Source organism: Caretta caretta, chromosome 10, assembly GCF_965140235.1.
Source record: "Caretta caretta isolate rCarCar2 chromosome 10, rCarCar1.hap1, whole genome shotgun sequence".
Taxonomy (NCBI): domain Eukaryota; kingdom Metazoa; phylum Chordata; order Testudines; family Cheloniidae; genus Caretta; species Caretta caretta.
Genome location: NC_134215.1, coordinates 45,041,991 through 45,063,442, shown reverse-complemented (window position 1 = coordinate 45,063,442; position 21,452 = coordinate 45,041,991). Strand labels below are relative to the sequence as shown.

The 21,452-nt window shown below is 43.7% G+C and overlaps 1 protein-coding gene across 10 annotated transcripts in view; it reads left to right on the top strand.

Moving 5' to 3' along the window:
* Positions 1–21,452, top strand: part of CSNK1G1 (casein kinase 1 gamma 1) — a 267,816-nt gene that overhangs the window by 156,696 nt on the left and 89,668 nt on the right. The window contains exon 1 of one of the 10 annotated variants that reach the window (XM_048866986.2): positions 1,511–1,533. The exons of the other annotated variants lie outside the window; for them this stretch is intronic. The gene's annotated coding sequence lies outside the window, so the exon portion shown is untranslated. Of the gene's footprint in view, positions 1–1,510; positions 1,534–21,452 lie in introns of those variants that run through there. 10 annotated transcript variants of the gene reach the window in all.

Sequence of the window (21,452 nt, the reverse complement as noted above, 5' to 3'; positions counted from 1 at the left end):
TCCTGGGCCACCCAGCCTACCCCTTGCTCCCATGGCTCATGAAGCTGTACACTGGTTACCTTGACAGCAGCAAGGAGTGCTTCAACAACTGGCTCAGAAGGTGCAGAATGATAGTTAAATGTGCCTTTGGTTGCTTAAAAGGTCACTGATGCTGTCTCCTCAGGAGATTAGACCTCACTGAGAACAATATCCCATTGATCATAGCTGCCTGCAGTGCGCTTCCATAATATATGTGAAGCAAAGGGGGAGAAGTTTCCTCAGGGGTGGAACATAGAGGTGGATTGGCTGTCTGCTGATTTTGAGCAGCCAGATACCAGTGCTATAAGAGGGGCTCAAAGGGCAGCTATTTGGATCAGAGAGGCTTTGAAGGACCATTTTAACAATGAGCCACAGTAATGTGTGTTGATGTAATGTAACAATGTGGTATTGTTTTTTGGGACTGTGTGGGTGAAGACTTGTAAGAAAAGGAACTATCACTTTTGAGGAAAATCGCCTTGTCCTGATCACAGAAAAACATCCCAAAGGATCGCTGCTGCTGCCGAACTGTGTAATAAGTTTGCTAGTGTAACAATGCAAAGGCACTTATTGCTATTGTGTGTTAGCATCAGTCACCATATTTTGGAGAATAGTAGATTCATTCCGTTTCCATAAGTAGATTTTTATTCCACACCCATGCAAACATTACCCAGGTAGTGCTGAGGTAAACTTAATGCATACAAGGAAAAGTACCTTTAAAGGGGAAGAAACACAGAATTCACAAGCACATACACCCAGCTATGAAGCCTCACTGGTGTATGTGCAGCTGTCAGTGTGTTTCATCTCCCACGGGGTGGAGTGCCTTGAGTACTGTTGTGGCCCCAGAAGATATATGGAAAGTGGAGGAGGGGGAGCAAAGGGAGGTCCTGGAATGCAATCCTATATGGGCTGCAGTGGGAGACTAACATGGATGTGTTCAGCCTGGTCAATCAGAGACTGCAGCATGTTTGTTTGCTCCCTGAGCAGAGTTACCTCCTGCTGCCCATTTTTCCTGTCCTCACTATCTCTCTGCATTTTCTCATTGATTGCTACCCTCCAAGCTCTCTGCTCATAATCTGAAGTACCAGAGGCTTGCAGGACCTCCTGGAACATGTCTTCTTTAGTCCTCTTCTTTCTCCTCCTTATCTGGCCAAGCCACTCCACCGGTGTGCATGAAGAGACCCTCAAGGCCACATCTGCAGCTCATAAAGAAACAGTGTTAGTGGACTTACACCCCTTGATCCAAAGAAGTTACAAGCACAACTTTCTCACTTTCCCTTGGGAGTCTTAGAGCACTGTGGCAGCCCCAGCCATGGTCAGCATGGCCTGAGGGGGAAGGGGCGAGATGGGATAACAAGTGGGGGTAGCACTGGATTATCAGTACAAGCGCAGAGTGTTATTGTACTGAATACTGAAACCATTTTCCACAGGTGGTGGTGATTGTAGCTGATATTTCACTCCTGAGGGTAACCATGGCTGCAGTGGAACAGCTCCTGCATCCATCTGGCTGCTGACCAGGTCCGTATGCTGCTAGCGTGTGCGCTGCAGTGGTGCCTGCTGAAGTAATTGCTGAGTGGTGTGGCAAAGTATCCTATCATGGGGGAAGAAACCAGGCAGCCCACCCAAGAAACCTTCAGCAGAGGATTGCAGATTACCTCCAGGAAAGTTTTCTGGAGATCTCTATGGAGGATTCACAGGACATCCTGGTGTGCATAATCAAACTGTTCCACAGGGCCCACTCTGCGTAGCTCTACAGGGGAATGAGAAGCAGATAGCAACTGTACCTGTATTGGTTATTTCTCTACCTCTTCTAGCCTGATTTTAAAAAGTAGTACATGAGCCGATGTGTCCCTACAGTATTGAAGCAAACTGAGTACTTACCAGGGGTTCCCTCCCAGGCATCAAGCTCAGAACAGCTGGACTGCTGGGAGTGGCTTGACTGCTCAAGAATCAAAAAGAGGTCATGGCTCGCCATGCCACTGGATCTCCCTGTTGCCTGCCCCCCATCCTCTTCCACCTCCCCTTCGTCGTCCAGCACATCGTCCTTGTGGTTCACTCCAGTGACTCCAACCCTCCCCACCCAAAGTATCCACAGGGCTCTTGGCGGTGGAGGTGGGGTTACTGCTGAGGATGTCATGCAGCTCCTTGTTGAAGCAGCATGTGTGCGGCTATTTGCCTCCCTTGCCTTCTGGTATGCCTGCCACAGCTTCTTGATTTTTAACATGGCACTGCTGCATATCCCGATCATAGCCCTTCTCTTCCATGCCCCAAGCAATTTCTCCATAGATGTCAAAGTTCCTGTGGCTGGAAAACAGTTGTAACTGCACAGCCTCCTCTCCCCACAGACCTGACCAATCCACCATCTCCAGTGTACTCAAGGCAGAAGTGTACTTACTCTGTGGAGCTGGGAAGTTGCTATGTTAGCTCTCTTGCCAAGCAAACAGGAAGAGCAATTTGAAAACTTCCCAGGGCTTTAGAAGGGGAGGGGTGTATACCTGTGTATCTGGCTGCGGAGCAGCAGAGTTCAAAATGGTGACCGGAGTGGTCACAGTGGGACACCTCCTGGAGGCCATTTATGTTGACATAAGCACATAGTGTCTTCAATGACACTAAGTGCTACACCTCTTGCTGAGGTGGTATTTTTTAGGTTGGCAAGCAGGCGAGTTAAAGCCGTGGGAGGAGCATTGTTGTATATACACCTCCATAGTTAGGTCAATGTAAGCTGGCTTCTGTCGACCTAACTCGGTAGTGTAGACTAGGGCTCAGTGTCGCAGCTAAATACAAGGTCAAACATAGTTAAGCATAAGTGGTTAGTGGGTTACAGATTGTTGTAATAAACCATAAATCCCCCTTTTTGTCCTGTTTCAGAGTAACAGCCGTGTTAGTCTGTATTTGCAAAAAGAAAAGGAGTACTTGTGGCACCTTAGAGACTAACCAATTTATTTGAGCATAAGCTTTCGTGAGCTACAGCTCACTTCATCGGATGCATACTGTGGAAAGTACAGAAGACGTTTTTATACACACAAACCATGAAAAAATGGGTGATTATCACTACAAAAGGTTTTCTCTCCCCCCACCCCACTCTCCTGCTGGTAATAGCTTATCTAAAGTGATCACTCTCCTTACAATGTGTATGATAATCAAGGTGGGCCATTTCCAGCACAAATCCAGGTTTTCTCACCCCCCACCCCCATGCACACACAAACTCACTCTCCTGCTGGTAATAGTTCATCCAAAGTGACCACTCTCCCTACAATGTGCATGATAATCAAGGTGGGCCATTTCCAGCACAAATCCAGGTTTTCTCACCACCACCCCCCCCGCCCCCCCAAACACACACACACAAACTCACTCTCCTGCTGGTAGTAGCTCATCCAAAGTGACCACTCTCCTTACAATGTGTATGATAATCAAGGTGGGCCATTTCCAGCATAAATCCAAATTTAACCAGAATGTCTGGGGGGGGGAGGGGTAGGAAAAAACAAGGGGAAATAGGTTATCTTGCATAATGACTTAGCTACTCCCAGTCTCTATTTAAGCCTAAATTAATAGTATCCAATTTGCAAATGAATTCCAATTCAGCAGTTTCTCGCTGGAGTCTGGATTTGAAGTTTTTTTGTTGTAAGATAGCGACCTTCATGTCTGTAATTGCGTGACCAGAGAGATTGACGTGTTCTCCGACTGGTTTATGAATGTTATAATTCTTGACATCTGATTTGTGTCCATTTATTCTTTTACGTAGAGACTGTCCAGTTTGACCAATGTACATGGCAGAGGGGCATTGCTGGCACATGATGGCATATATCACATTGGTGGATGTGTTCACCTGCACATCCACCAATGTGATATATGCCATCATGTGCCAGCAATTTACAGAGAGGATATGCAAGAATGAGGACAAGAAGGTAATAAGAATGACAGTGTCTCGCAAGAGAGGTTAGAGAAATTAGAGTGGGGGTACACTCATATGGATACCACAGTAGTCTGAGGATAAGAGGCTCATAAACCAGAAGGGCAAAGAGAAAGGTACTTCAGGTTAATTATATATTAAAATGTTCTTTGCCAATGTTTGTTTACATATAATTTAATACTTCCAATTTACATTTCCCATTTATACTGTTTCACATGGACAAGTCAGTTTAACTTTCTGCTTATAATGTATTAGCATAATGCTGCAGTTCTGAGATGTAAACAAGTTCCTGCAGTCTTAAAAAAATAATAATTAGGAAAAAAAATTTTGTCACTTAATTTATTAGGTGTTTTTCAAAACACCTACCAAACAGGAATTTTAAGTCTAAAGTACCTGAAATTGCTGAAAAGATGAGTCACTAACAGGCGTTCAAGAGAAATCATGTGTACACAGATTAATGTTTGGCATGGACTCCAAAAGACAGGAATAGAATCTGACTCTGTGAACATAACCAGAAGAGTTGGACACACTTTGGTCTTTTCTCTCTCGAAAAGTCAGTATGGACTATTACTGCCTGTTATCTTAATATTGGAAGGAAAAAAAGAATTAAAGAGAAGGCTACATAATCCAATTAGTATAGCTTTGAATATTTCGTGAGCATAGTGTCATTATCTACTGTATGCAGAAGAGAGAAGTTGTATGTAGAAGTGGGAATTTTATTCACTGATTCCCTTTTTTTCTTCGCAACATTTTTGCTATTATAGTAGTGGCTTTAATTTTTAAGAACTTCTCACTGAATTTTCGAGGTGGATGATGGATATAATATTTATATTGTGCTAATCCCAAAAGCTTGTTGGGCAGAGGCCTGTACCTAAGTTGTCCAGGTTTACAAAAGATACCTCAGCCTGTTACATTGTTTGTCAGCAAAAGTTGGAGTCAAATTGACAGATATAAACTGGATTGTTTAAATAAAAAGGATGGTGGTAAGGGGTCTTCTAGTCTCCTGCTAGTGACAGGTTGGCATGGCAACGAGCTGAAAAGTTCTGGATATGATAGAAGGATGTTTATGGTAGAAATCAGATGTGTTTTGATTTGGTTAATTCAAATGGAATGAGGTTGCCGTCCCTTCTTGGACATTGTTTATCCTATCTGATGGTCACTAAATGGGGAGAAAGGGACACCTGGACTGGAAGAAGTAAGCTTTACCATCATGGCTGATGCTAGTCCTACCCTCTCCTGATACCGTTGGGCCTTTGTCATTTTGATTCTGAAAGGCATCTTGACCGGAGCTGAAAGAGGAAACCAGATGACAGTGCTACCTTCATTGGCTTCATCCCGGGCTGCACAAGGGGGGGAAGTAGGGGTACACCGCCCCCCACCCCCCATCTGTCCCTGCTGCCCAGGGAGGGAGGAAGCAGCAAAGTGGCTGGCTGCTGGCTAAGCACCTCCTCCCTACAGCTGCAGCTTGCTTCTCCTTCCCTACTGCTGGAATCCCACCAGTTGCCTCAGCCTTCACCACCTGACTCACCTCAGCAGGGGATCTGCAAAGCAGGCAGCAGCACTGGGACTCCAGCAGCAGGGAAGGAAAAGCAGCAGCTGTAAGGATGGGGGGAGGAGGTGCTCATCTGGCAGCTAGCCACCCTGCTGCTTCCTCCTTCCCTGGGTTGCAGAGACACAGAGTGCTGCTGCCAGGGGTAGCTGCTGCATCCTCGCTGCTGGAGAATGCAGAATGCTCCAGAGGCTTCTGGAGAAATGGCAGGATTGGGGTGGAAAGCAAACCTTTCATTTGTACTTATTTAATGTCCCCCTCCAGAAGCGGTCAAATTAAAATTCCTGCACGTGCCCCTGGCGTCATCTAAAACCTGAATGACACCTGGGGCATGAATCTTGGATTCGTGATGTAGTCCCTCCTTTATGTGTCATTTTCCTTCCTCGCCTTATTTCTCCTCTCTCTCTCTCTCTCCCCCCCCCCCTTTGTCTTCTGCCTAATAAGAGTTTGGCTTATCTAGACAGGACTCCTCCACCTTCTCAACACTGCTGTGAGCCTGTTGCTGGTAGGCAAACTAAAAGCAATTCTTTAAACCAATGTTTCTCAACTTTTTTGATACCAGGGACTGGCTTGCTGTCTTCCTAAACTGTGTCAGGGAGATCTCAGGGTCCAGCACCGGTCCATGGACCCGTCGTTGAGAAACACTGCTTTAAACAGCCTGATGCTAGTACAAATTCATTAAGTCTCAGAGTGGCTGATATTAGACTGAGTGCTTGGCCTATGTTTTTCCACCAGCAAGACTGCAAGTGAAAGTCAGTACCAGAAATGCAAGCTGCATTTTCAGTTTTGTTTCTTTTCCTTCCCATCTTGCATGCGTTTGTCTCAATTTCCCTTAAAGGAAGCTGGATTGGACTTCAGCAGCAGCTGCTCCAAACCATCTCAACTTTTTCTCTGTCCTTCAAAAGGCAGTTAAGTGTGTGTGTGTGTGTGTGTGTGTATAATATGGCTAAAGGGAAAGAAATAAGAAATTATTAAAATAAAAGCCTTACTTTACATTTGAGATGTTTAAAGTATTTACTTTGTGTGTTTAATATACGGCTGAAGATTTTTTGCTAGTGATTGTTAAAAGGGGATTCTGTAGTGATAACTTGAATGCGAAAGTTAGTATTAAAAGAAAAGGTAGCTGTACCAAGGCTATACAATTTCTTAAACCCCAGTTTTTACCATTTGAATTTGGTGAAGAGTGAACTACAGTGGATACGTGCAGTTGCTTTGTAAAGAATTCTGTGCTCTAAAAACGAAGAAACATCTTAGGTAATACATAGTTTGGCAGGAGGGTTAGGAGGTAGTCATGGCATAAGGAGCCTCTTAACTGCCCAAGTTTGAAAATAACCAGAAGTTATTTTCAGTTGGTACCATAGGGTAGCAGTTAATTGGTTTGTGAAGTTAGCTGTAGTCTGTCTTATTCCTGGGGGAGAGCTTCACTTCACAAAAGCAGTCAGTATCTCAGTTGGTCCCCTTGTGGATGTCTCAGGAGAGAAAGATCAAGGATCAAATGGGTCACAAATTAAAGTATTCTTCTACAACAAGATGTAGGCACTTTAAGGTGCAAGTCTTCACTTTTCAGCTGGTTAAAGTTCGGTGTGATCTTTAACAGAGAAGGTGATCAGTCTTGGTTACTGTCAGTCTGGAACTGTTCATTCAGCTCCCAACAGTTAGACCACAAAATCTGCCTTGTATTGGTAGGTACAGTTACTCAGTCAAGTAGATCTTTCAGAACATGGAGGAATGTACACTGCTGGCACCTGAATTGAATCTATTGCATTTAAAATGGTTTTGTTTCCAGAGCTTTCAACTTATTCCTGTCCATATTTTTGCAGGTCCATTGGTATCGCCACATGTTGGCTCTCTGTCCAGCAGGTTGACCTCTCAATGCCATTCTGATAATGTCAAGTTGTAATGAGTCTGTCTCACGGCTAATGATGGAATTCCTAGTGTTGTAAACCTTTATTACTGTGTTGGGATGGTGACACATAGCTGACATTATTCAGTGACTTCAGTGAATGGCAGTGTTCTTCTGCTTCATTTGATTCAGCTGTTGCCAGAAACTGCTTCTGCTATGTACAATGTGAAATATATTGGAGAGAACTGGTGACACACACTTTTTTACTGCTTGCCTAAGGCTTTCCTTATGATGTCTTCAGTTTTGAAACAGTCTGAGAATTAACTGTGATACAGGGTTTTTCAGTCGTACCTTGAGATATAAAAAATAATTTCATGGCCTGTTAAGTCAAGTTTAAAGGAACCCGCATTTAGGAAAGTTGTTTAAAATTTATTCCTTTTAACAAAACTTGATCTTTCATAAAGCTTTTGCTCTCCTGTTTTTATAGTTAGTACTTCATAGATTCATAGATTGTAAGGTCAGAAGGGAGCATGCTCACCATCTTAATAGGAGCACCTGCATAACACAAGCAGTAGATTTCACCCATTGTTGGGCTAAATGCAGAAATTCAACTTGTGGTTGAATTGGAGCTTATCTTTTAGAAAGACCATGTAGGGGGTAAAATCCTGGCCAGTGCATGTCCACACTGCAGTTAGACACCTGTAGCTGGCCCATAAAAATGACTTGGGCTCATGGTGGGCTTGAGCTAAGGGGCTATTGAATTACGGTGTAGATGCTCAGGTGGGAGCGTGGACTTCAGGAGCCTGAGAAACAGGAGAGTCGCAGAGCTCCAGGTCTGCACATTAATTAAACAGGCCTTAATCTGAGCCTCAAGAGTCCCAATCAGCTGGCATAGGCCAGCCACAAATGTCTGACTTCTGTGGGTATGTTTACATTGCAATTAGTGGCAAACTCTTATTGACTTCAGTGGGGAGACCGAATTTCACCCTGATTTAAAGACTATAATTAAGACATCCTTCTCCATATAGTGTAATCTGTTCCCATGGCTTAATATGCTCATTTTGTTTTAAAAAAATGCCCTATTTACCATTTGAAGTTTGTCAGCTTTAATTATGACCCTGTGTAGGGCTACTTTACATATTTGCTATTTGTCATCTTGTTTGTGTATATCCTATAATTATGAGTTCTCTTCCTTGAAAAATAAACTTTTTGCTCTAAATAAGAACTTCAGGTTGCAAAGTCAAAAGTCCTGTTCACTGCTTTTGGTTTGAGATCTCACAATAGGTTTTATTTTGTTTGTATAATACTTATGTTGCTTTTTAGTGCCTGTAGCTTAGATAGCCTTTTGCAAGATTTCCATTGGCTGATCTGGTACGATATATCCTTGCATCAAATGCCAACCCTTTGTTTAGGGTCAGATAGCTTTTCCCACATAAAGGATAAGAACATAAGAACAACCATACTGGGTCAGACCAAAGGTCCATCTAGCCCAGTATCTTGTCTTCTGACAGGTGGCCAATGCCAGGTGCTTCAGAAGGAATGAACAGAACAGGCAATCATCAAGTGATCCATCCCCTGTTTCCCATTCCCAGCTTCTGGCAAACAGAGGCTAGGGACACCATTCCTGCCCATCCTGGCTACTAGCCATCGATGGACCTATCCTCCAGGAACTTATCTGATTCTTTTTAGAATCCTGTTAGAGTCTTGACCTTCACAGCATCCCCTGGCAAAGAGTTCCACAGGTTGACTGTGTGTGATGTGAAGTAATACTTCAAACTGAAAAGTCCCAGTCTTATGAACCAATCTATATATGGAAACTGTTCCATACCCTTATTCTTTTTTTGTTGCCCTTTTCTTTACCTTTTCCAATTCCAATCTTTTTTGAGATGGGGTGACTAGGTCTGCACACAGCATAAAAAATGGTGGGTGCTGAGCACCCACTGGCAACCCCCCTCTCAGCACCTCCCTCTCCCCCTAGTGTCTCCTGCCCGCTGGCGGGCCCCGCTGATCAACACTTCCCCCTCCCTCCCTGCGCCTCCAGCCCACCGCAATCAGCTGTTTCATGGCATGCAGGAGTCTGGAGTGGGAGTGGGGAGAAGTAAGGACGCAGCATACTCAGGGGAGGGGTCAGAACAGGGCGGGAAGAGTCAGAGCATGGGTGGGGGGGGTGGGAAGAGGTAGGGCAGGGCAAGAGTGTGGCCTTGAGGGAAGTGGTGGGGTCTGGGGCAGAGCCAGGAGTCGAGCACCCCCTGGCACAATGGAAAGTCCACACCCGTGGCCCGCAGTATTCAAGATGTGGGCGTACAATGAATTTATATAGAGGCAATGTGATATTTTCTATCTTATTATCTGACTATTTAAGGATTTTTCTTTTAAATAGCATCCTCCACTGTAGTAACTGAGTGCTTAACTTGGAAGGCTGCGTTAGAGAAGTTCTGGACTCTTAACTAGAAGACTGATGCTGCAATTATTCTTGTTGAAATGGAAGATGGTATTGCTCCCTTGATTGGTGGTGGTAGTTTTTTGGACCATGTGGGTCACTTTTCCACACAGTGGGAGCAGAAACGGGTGACTCAGAACCAAGGTATCTTCTAGTGTGAATTGTTTTTAGCAAAATGTACACATTGATTCCTTGAACAGAGATCAGAGACTGTATACAGGCATCTCCAGTATTGCCAACCCCAAATGTTCACAGATCATGATTCGGGCTCACTAAAATCATGAGATTATGAAAAATAATAGATTTGGTGTTCTTTTTATTTGCCTTCAGCTTTTTGAGTCTTTAGGGTGCAGTGGGGTCACATTTTGAGGCTATTTCCACAGACAGGAGGGCTAGAAGTTTACTTTTTTTTTTCTTTTTCTTTTCAACGAAGGCTGAAATCATCACCTATCCACATGACTCCAGGAGCTGGGGCTTTAAGGAAAACCATAATTATCATGACTCATGACAAAATCCTGAGAGTTAGCAACACTGCAACTCCCACTTGCAGAAACCTTGATTAAAGCACCACTGTCCTTTTACCAAGAGATATCTTGGGCATCTGTCTCCCTTGGGCTCTCCTGGAATCCTAGTTTAAACATACTTGCATTGTTTATAATAAGATTTAAGGCATAGGCACCGGCTGCCTCCAGGCCTGGGAAGTGCTCAACCCCCTGCTCCACCTCAGGTCCCGCCCCCACCCCACCTCTTCTCCCAAGTCCCCACCCCTTCTCCGCCTCTTCCTGGCGCTACTCCACCTCTTCCTCCCCGAGCCCCCTGCATGCCACGAAACCGCTGATTGTGGCAGGTGGGAAGAGTTGATTGGCGGGGCAGCAAACAGGGAGGCGCTGCGGGGGAGCAGGGAGCTGGCTGCCAGTGGGTGCTAAGCACACATTTAATTTTTTTCAGAGTCAGTGCCTATGATCGAAGGCAGTGGTCTCCAACCTTTTTATGCCCAAAATCACTTTTGGAGTTTAAGGGCAAGCCAGGATCTATTCTGCCCCTTCCCTGAGGCCCCGCCCCTTCCCCAAAGCCCTGACCCACTCACTCCATCTCCCCTTCACTCCGTTGCTCACCGTCCCCCCCCCTCACTCACTTTAACTGGGCAGGAGGTTGAGGTTTGGGTGGGGGTGCAGGGTTTGGGTGGGGGTGCAGGCTCTGGGCTGGGCCTGTGTGCAGGGGACTGGAGTGCAGGAGGGTGTGGGCTCTGGAAGGGAGTTTGGGTGCAGGAGGGGGCGGGGCAGGGAGTATGGGGTGCAGGAGGGAGCTCAGGGCTGGGGCAGGGGCTTGGGGTGCAGGAGGGGGTATGGGGTGCTGGCTTTGGGAGGGGGGTTGGGATGCAGGCTCCTGCCGGGTGGCACTTACCTCAGGCGGTTCCCAGTCGGCAGTGCAGTGGGGTTAAGGCAGGCTCCCTGCCTGTCCCAGCCCCATGCCACGCCCGGAAAGGACCAATGCACCCCTGCAGCCCCCGGGGGAGGCACGTGGCTTTGCACACTGTCCCTCTTTGCAGTTCCCTGTTCCCAGCCAATGGGATCTGCAGTGGCAGTGCTTGCAAGCAGGAGCAGCGTGCAGAAACCCCTCTACACCTGGGTAGTGGGGGCATGCTGGCCACTTCCGGGAGTGGTGTGGGGTTGGGCCCGGCAGGGAGCCTTCCTTAGCAGCAGCCCTGCTGCACTGCCGGAGATTGCGATCAACTGGGAGAATCTCCAGGACTGACCAGTCTATCGCGATTGACTAGTTGGTGACCACTGATTTAAGATAAAAAGAAAAGGAGTACTTGTGGCACCTTAGAGACTAACCAATTTATTTGAGCATGAGCTTTCGTGAGCTACAGCTCACTTCATCGGATGCATACCGTGGAAACTGCAGCAGACTTTATATATACACAGAGAATATGAAACAATACCTCCTCCCACCCCACTGTCCTGCTGGTAATAGCTTATCTAAAGTGATCATCAGGTTGGGCCATTTCCAGCACAAATCCAGGTTTTCTCACCCTCCACCCCCCCCCCCCCCCCACAAATTCACTCTCCTGCTGGTGATAGCCCATCCAAAGTGACAACTCTTTACACAATGTGCATGATAATCAAGTTGGGCTATTTCCTGCACAAATCCAGGTTTTCTCACATCCCCCCTACCCCCATACACACACAAACTCACTCTCCTGCTGGTATGGTATTTAAGGTATGGTATTAGCACATACTAGTTACCATGTGTATTAAAATGTCTAGCCTTAACAAGGCACATTGTGCTTAACACATGTTAACTGGTCAAGTTGTATTAGCTAATGTGCTAAAATCACCCCTTTAAATCTTCATGTAGGTGACACCACATGTCCCTCCCTCTTTTCACCTGGGAAACCCTTATCTAAAAACTAGCCAGGTAAGACCACATGCCCTGAAAAGATAAGCCTGGGTATTTATTTTGTGCAGATGCTTTGCAATACAAAGGAACCTCAGGAAAGATTTCACTGCCCAGGCAAAGGGTACTTAAGCTCAAATAGTCCCCTTACTTACTGTTTGTGTGGTGTTTCATCCTGAGTGTTTATACAGCAATTTAGCACAACATTACCATCTATTACCACAACAAAAGAGTCTCTGAACTTGGAGACACATACTGTATGAATAAACTGTTGGGTGCAGGTAGCATTTACATCATAGGATTTGTCTGGCAGAGTAATTGAAAGCCACTTATAAAATCCTGAATGATATGGAGATGCTCTTGTATCTGTCACTAAATCATGAGTTCCATATAGATTTCTCCATTAAGAGCCACAATTTACTTACATTGTTCCAGCTAGTAGGGAAGAACTAAATCGTAAGACCAAAAGGATCAACTAATTGGACCACTTGCGTAGCACAGGCCAGTGAACCCTACCTAGCAATTTCTGCATTAAACCTATAACTTCTGTTTGAGCTATAGTACATATATTTTGAAATATATCCAGTCTCTATTTAAAAACTTTAAGTGATGGAATATCCACTATGTCCCTAAGTAAGTTATTCCAGTGAAAACAGAGGTCATGTTACCTCTTTACTTGATATTCCCCAGTTTATACATCCAAGAATCCACATTAACCCCCTTAACTGCAGCATCACATTAGGAGCTCATGTTCAACTGGTAATCTGTCATGACCCCTAAATCCTTTTTCATTGTCACTGCTTTTCAGGATATGGTTCCCCATTTTGTAAGTGTGATGTACGCTTTTTCATCCTTGTTAATCTTGCATTTGGCTGTGTTCAAATGCATGTTCAAATGAGTCCACCTACCCAAGTGATTCAGCTCAGTCTGTACAACTGACCTGTCCTCAACACTTACTGCTCCCACTCTGCTATATTGAGAAGTTCCACGATATCCCATAAAGGAATTTGTTCAGTAAGAAAGAAGCATGCACAGCATCATGCTTATGATAAGCTCCAAGTGGAGGTAATTCTGAAAGCAGCTATACTTAATAAATAATGATATATCAGTCTTTTGTTATTTTTATCACATCCTGGGAAGAGAGAAGTGACAATGGCCAAGTCTGAATACCTGAGGTGGTGATCTTTCAACTGTAATTTTTGTCCTTTTTGAAGATATCTTATTTCTTAAAAAGAAAAGGAGTACTTGTGGCACCTTAGAGACTAACCAATTTATTTGAGCATAAGCTTTTGTGAGCGACAGCTCACTTCATCCGATGAGCTTATGCTCAAATAAATAGATGAGTCTCTAAGGTGCCACAAGTATTCCTTTTCTTTTTGCGAATACAGACTAACACGGCTGTTACTCTGAAACTTATTTCTTAAAGGATTCAACTTTTTGGCTATTTTGAAAGAGATGGTGAATTCTTGTGCTTTTTTTTCTTCCTCTGAGAATTTTGTGTTCATATAATTTTGAATTAAATTTTTGCAGGTTTAATTTATGGGATTAAATGAAATGCATGTTTACACTCCAGCGACTAGTCCCTGTCCCTGTTCTGCCAGATTCTCAGCACAAGGCAATGTTTTACCTTCTCACCCAGAGCTGGCAGTCAAAAAATGTAACTATCGTATCTGGCTTCCCAAATCAGGGTCTCCTAGCCAGGTTTTAAAAGCCCTTTCTGTCAGTCCATGCCACTGACCATACAGAACAATGTTTGCCCCCTCAGATTACTGTTACCTGCTTTTGATAACGAACATTTCTGAAAATAAATATTTTAATCTGAGGTACATGACTGGCTCCTAGAAACTGAGCTACATCTGTCCCTGAAAACACACAAACCAGATCAGGTACAGTAGGTTCACTGAGTAGCATGAACCCAGATGCAGTGCAAGGAGCCTCACTTATGCCAGTTTTATTCCTGTAGTTTGGATGGTTCTGGAATAAGTCACAGTATTGGTTATAGTATAGACATACACTTGCTGGATCTCTTCAGGATGTCTTCATACTGTTCTTTATTTTCTGAGTTATTTTTGTTCAGTTATTTTGGGACATCTTTGAATGACCTGTTAATTCCCTGTGACAATGTGAGTGAGATTATATCATTTATTGGACCAACTTCTGTTTTTGAGAGAGACCAGCTTTCTAGCTACACATAGCTCTTCCTCAGGTTCCTCTGGCTTTTGGCCAGTTCTGTCTTTCAGCAATGGAACCAGATTTGCATACTATCAGTATTCAGTATATGCTGCTCTCCCACTGGGCTAGACTCTGTGCTTTTAATGCACTGTATAAAAAGAAAGGCTTAAAGATCAAGATTTGTATAGTAGCTTATGTTTTCTGCTTCAACTAAATCATATCCCTTATACAATATAATACTACAAGAGAATCCACATAACTCAGTAGCGTTGTCAGTCAAAGTCATATTCAGGTGAACAGTTGGCCTCTTCTTTGGTCTAAGGAAAGCTCATTGAGGAGCAATATTAAATAGATTCTAAATCTTCATTTTCCCAAATTCTCGCTGGAGTTAGGAGAAGGGGGAGGAGAGATTCCAGGGATGACAGCACTTTGGCGGGGAGATTTTTTTTTTTTTTTGTGAAGTAGCAAATGGGATGCACTCCAAGTCAGAGTATTAATTGGATACAATTGTCATATCTCCGTTTGCACATTACTTCATGAAGAGTGAATTCAAATAATTATTCATTTAAATCATGGTACATTGGGCTGCTTTAGTTGGTGGTGCTCTGTTATCTTGATAAACAAGAACTCAGCTTCCTGTCCAGGGCACAGGGATTGGAAATGCGATAGCGGTGACAAGGTTAATGTCTACATGAGGAGAGTCTCAAGATGCTCAATGGCAATCTCTCCAACCAGCATCTCCAGCCTCTGAAGGAAGATTGTCTAGTTATTAACTTTAATAATAGGAGTGCTTGAGGGTGGGGAGAAATGGAGACTAACCATGGAAGCTTACATTCATGCACTGACAAGTACTTCTGTTTTGAAAAATACTTAGACAAGAATGACTTTAGTTGTGCATCTTAGCAGCCTGTTTGCATGTCTAAAAGTTTGACACTTTGAAACTGAGGCAGTAAGTCTGGTGGGATTACTAATTTGCTTGGCAGGACAGCTGCTAAATGAGCATAAAATAGAACGATACTAAGAGAATCCATATTCTGAGTAGTGTCAAATGTCAGGCAATGGTGACTGCCAAGTTACCTATAGCATAAGTAAATTAGGCTTGGTAAAGTGAGTAAAGGATTGCAGGAACCCTTAAAAACAGAGGGAACCCTTAAAAACTTGGCATTTACCAATATTACCATTTAGATGTTTCAGATAATACCCCCTTTTGGTAAGTACAGGACAGACCACAAATGGCAGTTTAAAGAAAAACAAAGCAAACCATAGGGCAAATGGCCATTTTTTAATGGCATTCATGATGAATACCAGCACATCCAGTTATCACTTTGCTAACAACTGGCAGTGTTTGCAGGTTGTGAAGCATGTGTTTGGCCCCAAGTCTTGCCTCTCAACTGTTTAGAGAGAATTAAACCAAAGAAAGTGTCCACTGATCTTTTTTGGAAACATCTGACACAATAATAAATAGCATTACACTACACAAAGTCCTCCTAAGATAACTAAGATCAAACTAACTTTTGAAATATAAGTTCTCTTCCATCTAACATATTGAACTGGGTATGTGTGAGTCTGACATCACAAACTTGTGGCTTTTTGGTCTTCCCACCAATTTGAATCCTAGACCAGGTCTCCTGTAGAAAAGGTTTGCTGGTATAGCTGTACTGCCAAATCTTTCTGATGAAGTCATAGGCTATACTGGCAAAAATGTGCTTTTGCAGGTATAGTTTATACCAGTTTGGTAAGTGAAATAAGCTATACTAGCAAAAGCACTTGTATACCAGTATAGCTGCTCCGACTCTATGGCTTTTGCTGGTATAGAAATGTCACCAAAAATCACTCCCTTAACCAACATTGGCTGCCAAAAGCCAGGCAGGGGAAACACCAGGTGTTAGAGGTGTCTGTTGGTGAAATTCCTCAGGAAGCAGGTAAGACAGCTGCAGAACAAGGTGGCTCATCTTCGTAGCATCAAGGAGCATGAGGACTTTGAGAGGATGCACATGGAGACATCTGAGATGGAGGATGCTAGCCAACTACAGATGACTACAGCAGCACAAGAGGAGGAAGGAGAACTGTCTGCTCTGCAAGGAGCAGACTAGCTGTTGGCCACCTCAGGCAATAGACTGTGCTTCCTCCCCCACCCCTCCCAGGTCCCTGTCCATCTAGTTGAAGAACTGGTATACTGTACTGTCAACACAGGGTGAGGAGCAGAACTCAATGACTGAGGAGGAGAAGCCATTTGTTCCCAAGGCTGGGAGGTTTGCAGCTACTGCACCTGAGAGAAGGAGACAGAGTGCTTGTGGTTGGGGACATCTGTCTGAGGGGAACGGAAGCATCCATGTGGCAACCTGATATGATGTCCCAGGAAACGACCTGTCACCCTAGAGCTCATGTCCAAGACATTATGGAAAGATTGCTGAGGCTCATCTGCCCCCGATAACTACCCCATACTGCTCATCCACATAAACACTCATGATGCTGCCATGTCTGACCCTGAGCAGATCAGGGCTCTGGGAGTCAGGGTGAAGGGGTCAGGGGAGCAGGTTGTGTTGGAGCAGTTTGTGGAGGATAAGGACCCAAGCAGGGACATGTGCATCCTGGAGATGAATTAATGGCTGTGCACATGGTGTCAATGAGAGGGCTTCGACTTCCTTGACCATGGGATGCTGTTCTGGGAAGAAGGTCTGCTGGGAAGAGTTGGGGGTCCACCTGACCAAAAAGGGGAAGAGCATCTTTGTGCACTGACTCACCAACCTAGTTGAGGAGGGCTTTGAACTGGGTTCAATAGGGACAGGTAACAAAAGAAAGTATAAAAAAGGTGAATTTAACAGAGAGTTAAATATTAGGGGGGAGCATGGAAAATTACACTAGGGTCATAGGAATGACGAGGAAAATCAGTGGGGGAATCCATAGGCACCGGTTTCCTCTGGCCCTGGGGGTGTTCAACTCCTCGCCCCCACCCCACCCCTTTTCCCAAGTTCCCACCACACCCCTTCTTCCCGCCCCGCCTCTTACTGGCCTGCACAAGAGTTTGTAGCCTAAAACAATAGGATAAAGCATGAGAGAGAGAGAGAAGAAGAATGGTGAAATAACTTGCCCAAGATCATGCAAAAAGTCTGGGAATAGCTAGGAACAGAACAAAGCTCTGAATCCTAGTCCAGTAGCCTATCCACTAGACCAGAATTTCCCAAACTGTGGTACATGTACCAGTGGTGGTACGTGAGCTTGATGTTCCATCCGTTCACTTCCCAGCAAGTTAAGGTGGTGTTTCATCATGAACTAATAAAGTTGCTTTACTAGACTGTGTACTAAGGAATTATTTGTTTTGTGTGGTCATTAAGTGATAAGTCAGCATTCTGGAATAGGAACAGGGTGCATTTTTCACCACACATCTTACAGAACAAGAGGAGCTATCCCTTTAGAGTGGACCCACTCCCTTGTTGCCTATGATAGTTCTTGTACAAAATCATATGTTGGTCATTGAGTAGGGGCAGGGTTGTCCTTTATTTCCATACTGCAAGTACTCAAACTGTGTGGGGGAGAAGAGAGGAGCTGCCCTCCTTTCTTCCAGCATTGCCATCGTTCCAGTTGGCAGTTAAACGGACTGTTCATGCTTCTTCCAATTGTTGTTTGCTCCTCTTACCATTGCACCCATGTTTTTCAGAAAAATATTATAAATGAGTGAGTGTACGAGTTCTCTTGTGGTGTGTAAAGTATCAAATGGGCAATATGAAATGAATTTTGGCCTTGTAAAAATATATACACATACTTTTGTCTCTTTTAAAAACCCTTTGGTTTCACCAATTGCCCTGTACATGCTTGCAACCAGGAAACAAACTCCATCTCTTCTCGTGAAGGAAATAAGGCAGCACAAGGAATAGAAAAATGGTTTCTGTGTGGGGAAGTCCACTTGGTTTTAGTGAAACAAAACCCTGGAGTCAAAGATTCAGCAGGTAGGCCTAAGCATGTTCATTGTTTATACCACATAGTTGTTTCATTAATATACCAACACTTCAGGTGACATGTATTACAGCCATCCCCCTCGAGGGACCTCTGTTGGCAGAACAGGATAGAAGCAGAGGGTGACTGCTTTAGGATTGGATCCATGACCCTTTTCTCTCCCATTCCCCAAAGCATCAAAGGAGAGACAACCTCAGCACAGCCCGTCTGCTAAGAATCTGGAGATACAGGGTCATGGTGTGGTTGCCTAACTGTTGCCATCACTGATATTGAGGACCATTTTATTTGCAAGTGGAGATGGATCTTGTAAAGAGCTCCACACAGAGAAGGAGCTTTGGGGAGTTAGGGATAGTGGTATTTAGGGGGATACACACTGAGCCCTCACATTTAGCACAGAGGGGTTGTTAAAGCGACCTTATTTTCTCTTTTCTAATCCTTTGGGCTTAACAATTTCCTCTTGTATCCCTATCTTTGACCTCTTCTTCATCTGGGAATCCACATTTTTCCTAGTTCTGCCTACCCCCTCCCCCCCCCTCCCCCCAGCCTTCCACCCTTCTCTGGCCTGTGTTAGACAGGAGGTCAGACTAGATGGTTCCTTCTGCCCTTGGAATGTGTGAAATCTATGAATCTGTCTTCTGCCTTTTTTTGTTGCCAGGAGTCTACCAAAAACCCCTCTTTCTCCCCACTTCCAATATCTGTTGCCATTCATCAAGCTCTTCCTACTGTTGCTTCAGTTTCCTCCTGCTACTCATCTTCTGTCACTTGGTTTCTTTTTGTTTCCCATGCTGGTGGATGGGTTTGCCAATATCAGATTGTCAGAGCTTCCAATCTGCCTCCTCTTTGTCCCTCCAGCACCGTTGGTGACCTGCTTCCATTATTGGAACCCAGTATGAGATCAGGGCACCTGCTGGGAAGTTAGATCATATTGGCATTCATTCTTTCTGACAACAAACAGTGCCAGTAAAGTGTACCAATTAATTCCAGCTGTGTACATTGAGATGACCCAGTCCTTACTAATGAGGTATTGCTGGTCTCTGAAATGGGATATTTAAAACCCTGCTGGAGCTGACTTGTCCCAGTGCTACTCATGCTTTGCTCTTTGAATTGGTTCTGTCGTGAAGAAAGAGAATACCCTTGAGCTGGACTTCTCTTTTCTAAAAGAGACAATACATTCTTTTTATGGTCTTACTTCAATTGTTTGGATCAAATCCGAAGATCCATTAAGTATTTCAGCCCACAGAGGTCATCCTTTCAACACTGTAAATGTTTGTGTAACTGTTGAACATAAACATAAAAATTCTAGTGGCTAGACATGCAGTTTCTGCAGGTATTTTAAGTACCTCACTAATTTGTTCCAATGACTGGCAGGCTACAGTATAAATCTCCAAAATTAAGTGAACATAAGTGAACAAACATTGTTTTAAAAAATATAGAATAATCTTTGACAAACAGTACTTTGTGTGAACAAAGCTTTAGTTATACTGGACAAGCTTTAGGTATACTTCATAGTATGCTAGTAACAGTTCAATAGGATTAAGTTTTAGTAATAAGAAACCTCTGTACAACATTCATTGCATTTTTAAGAACTGGGGAGTGCTATTGTTTGTTGTGAATCATGTATTGTGTGGATTAGCTGGATTTTCCTAAAGGTACAGTAGAGGCAAAAGTTACTGTAGTTGTGAGTTTGCTCTAATTTTACATGTCCTCCTGTTATGTTTATAAGAAGCGCATGGGATCTTTTTCAGGGAAAAAGGCAATACGCCACATTTATAGAGAATACAGCAGTTAGCATATGCTTTTCAGTCTCTCACACACACACCCACCATGCACACAGTCCTGCCAGTTGAAGTTTATAGTTACCAGTCCAGAGTCTGGATCAATCTAGTGGCCAGCCAGGTTGGTCATAGAGGGGAGCCAGGCTCTGTCAGTTGCGATCCGATGCTCCTGGAGTTGTGGCAAGACGAACCCAAAGTCCCATGGCCAAGCACCCTGTTCGTATAGTCTTTTTTTCTCTGTTGAAGTCTATGGATTTTGCTGTGTCAGTTTGTGACCGGTTACTCCTTAATTGGTGTATCTTTTGATAACATTCCAAAACACCTCCAAGAGGGTCATTCCATCCTGGTTTTGATTTAGTCAATTGTCTTGTATTTAGGGGTGCCAGCCTCCACCTCACGGTTGTCAATCTGCCCTTCCTCACTTATGGATGCGTGTTGATGGTTCTCTGGTTAAGTTTCTTCACTCCTCCTTCCTTGACCATCTGACTTTAACAATGGCCTTCACACCTTATCTTTTCCTGATGCATGCATTCGTCATTCACACAAAACAGTCTTTTACAGAGGCCTTCAAAGGTAGACAAACAGCAGTGTTTTATGTTGAGCAAGAAAGGCATTGTAAATTAAATTTTACTAAATCTTGTAATCAAAACAGTTCACATTGCGGCCCCGGCCTTCAACATTCCTCTAGTCTCATTAACATAGACACAATACAAAATCCTGTCTCTTACTTACTAAACCTTAAAACAAAGAAATGTATATTTAACTAGAGTGCCTAATTTATAATGCATATAGGAAACCATAGTAGACATTATAACTTATCCTAAAACAAAAGGGTGACCATAATTAGTCATAAGGATTGTTCTGGTCTGTCCCTGCCTTAACATCAGTACAGACACTGGCAGTCTGTCAGATGAGTTTCTACAAATGTCCCTGAGGGTCATTCCTTTCTACTATTCAAAAAGGGTGGCTGGCAGGATGATCAAATCATACATTAATTCTTATAGTAGAAATACAAAAGCCTGCTCCTACACTCCTTCACCCCAACTTTGCTCATGTGGAAGAAAATAGTATGTGATCAAGTAACTAAAAATGGTATAAGGTACAAGCATGCAGAATTAAGGTATATGGGCTACCTTAATTCTGACACTTCCTAAATTTTGGGTACATGATTCTTGCAACTTAACTTCCAATATAGTCTTTTTGCCTGGAACAAATTATATGTTATATATACATATTTGATCCCTTAAACATCATGTAATATACTGTTCTGTGGCTCTTTGGCTTCACTGATGTCTGAGAACAAATTGTTTAAACAAACATCTAATTCTTGTCTATATGTATAATTAATGTTATCTGAGCAGCTGGTAATCTATCTTTTGTATGTTAAAAATGGA